Below are 2,529 nucleotides of genomic sequence, written 5' to 3' on the forward strand. Positions count from 1 at the left end.
GATGGAGATGCGTTACGACGACCCCATCGTAAGTCGAAAACTAAAATACAATATAGTGAGAATTGTATTTTATTGTTTTATTTTTATTATTTTATTATTTCCCTTCTACGTGACTTTACCGAAAGAACAAAGAAGAACATGTACCACCAAAACCCTGCAACCATAGCTGGCTGCATGAGTCACTCCACAACAGCAGGAGCATCAGTCGGAGTATCATCATCTGCGTGCAGAACATCCCGGCAGCGTCCCAACGTACGAAATGTAAAAATATTTAACAATTTTGTCATATCGATATCGCCATCGTAAGATCGAAATATCGTAAGTCGGAGCATCGTAAGTCGGGGACTACCCGTAATACGTTTCGGGCGCAGTGGGGACAACTTAGCGAAAGCTACGCAATATAACCCAAAAACCCTATATTATATTTGCGCGATCTAAACCAAAAAAATCCAACATTAATGACGTTATCGACCCCCCCCCCCACCAAAAAAACCAAACCTCCAAATTCAGGAGGTTTGTGGATTGTGTTTGCGGGTGCGTAGCGTGCTCCGCGTAACTTTATTGATACCGGGCATGAGGTTTTATTTTTTTTAAACATGCTCTGATAATATATCGATTGTGTTTGAAACTGATTGATTATTGGTCTACATCAGAGACAGAAGCCTTCTTTATTGCTTAGGCTGACCATTGTCAAAACCAGAGAACGCCAAAAGGCAAACAGATATATATTATCGGAGCATGTTCTTGTTTGCATGTTCACCACAAGTACGTGTGGTTAATGCAGACTTGGGTCCTTGCAAAATGTTTCTATTTGGTGTTTAAACATCTTAACACTTGTTCTATTGCCAGAAAGGGTCAAACCTATTCTTATTTTTTCATACAATCCATACCCGTATTCTTGTACAGGGAAATTGAGTAAATGTCTTTGTTTGTGTTTCTCTCCTTCTGATGGGACTTTTGTAGGATGAACGTTGATTTATAAAGGCACGGGGGATCAATAACGTCTGAATTGGTCTTTAGTGAGGTAGTCATTGATAAGGGGTTGACATGTATGACAATCAGATGTACGGAATTACGAGACGCACCATGGAATTTTGTTTCACATACAGAAGATGTAAAAATTAGAAGGTGCGCAATTTATCATCCGGGGAATATGGTTAATCGGCGGTTTCAACATCACCATGCGTTCTTCAATAACATTGTGGCCTTCAAAGGAAACAAATATATAACACATTCCTGCGGAGGGAGCTGGTAGGAACGTTGGGTTGCTCGGTCAATGGCCAGGGTCAACGGCGGCGTGGTGTATTCCTCAAATATGCCCGACTGTGAGGGCGGGCACAAGGCGGCGTGAGTTGGTTAAACGTTAAGTTTTATAAGGGCACCACGGGGTGACTAGCCCCTCCCGACCCAGCCCCACCCCTCCCATTTTTGGATGCACGACGGACGGACGGACACAATAATCCCCTGTGGGCTGGTGGAACCAGGAGGTTCCTACCAGTAATAGAGACAGTGCCGGATTAAGCTCGTGCGGGGCCTGTAGCATATGTTATAAAGGGGCCCTAAATAAAAAAATCACAAATATTAAAACACAAATGTTTCACTTGTATAGTAAAGTAATTGTAATTTTTCATTTGCTATACAGCCAGATAATACGACAAATCGGTAACCTTAAACACCCAGTCGTTCATAAAAGTTGAAGGCAGTATAGTACTATAGTAATAGAGCAAGTGCAGAATCACTGAACCGGAATTGATAGCTTGAAAGCATTTAGCGCGGGATCCTTGAAAGTGCGGGGCCCGTATCATATGTAGCTACTTTTGCTACTAGGATAATCCGGCACTGAACAGAGAACTTTCTTCATAGAGCGAATCATAGTTGTAGGCTACACTTTCCACCATGGCGGGGGCTCATGAGAATGACATTGAGACATGTTTACTGATGCAACGTGTTTTTAATGGAAAATAACTAAAGCCAGGTCATGGGCCACGTGCCACCAATACCAATCACGCCCGGCGCTGTGTGTCACCCCATGTGCTGATGGTCACGTGCCGCAAACAATAAAACATTTTTTAAGGCTGAGTCGACCTATGAGAGAGCCACCATTGATCCAGACATCATAACCCGCCATTGAGTAATACAAGTCCCTCCATGTAAACGAAAATAAATATTTCTTACACAACCCAACAACCTTAGAGCCTTCTGAGAATACAAAAAAAAATCAGAAGCATTCATTCAGCACAATAAACATTCTGGACCGGTTTCAAGTTTCAGGGTCTCATCAGCAGTCATTCTTGCTGGAGCCAATACTGATGAACTGCCGGTGATGACAGCCAACAAAGTTCCCTCTTTACGACAATTCAGTCAGCGCCCACACTGCCTCAACATCTTCCCAAACACCGCCGGACCGGTTTCCACGTGTCAGGGTCTCATCAGCGGTGCCACCCCACCCCACCCACCCCACAGAGCGAACAGGGCCCCACGGCGCGGCTTGATGACGTCTCCGGGTGACCCCCCCCCTCCGCCCTCTGC

This window comes from Lampetra fluviatilis, chromosome 23 (genome assembly GCF_964198595.1).
Source record: "Lampetra fluviatilis chromosome 23, kcLamFluv1.1, whole genome shotgun sequence".
In the NCBI taxonomy this organism is placed as follows: domain Eukaryota; kingdom Metazoa; phylum Chordata; class Hyperoartia; order Petromyzontiformes; family Petromyzontidae; genus Lampetra; species Lampetra fluviatilis.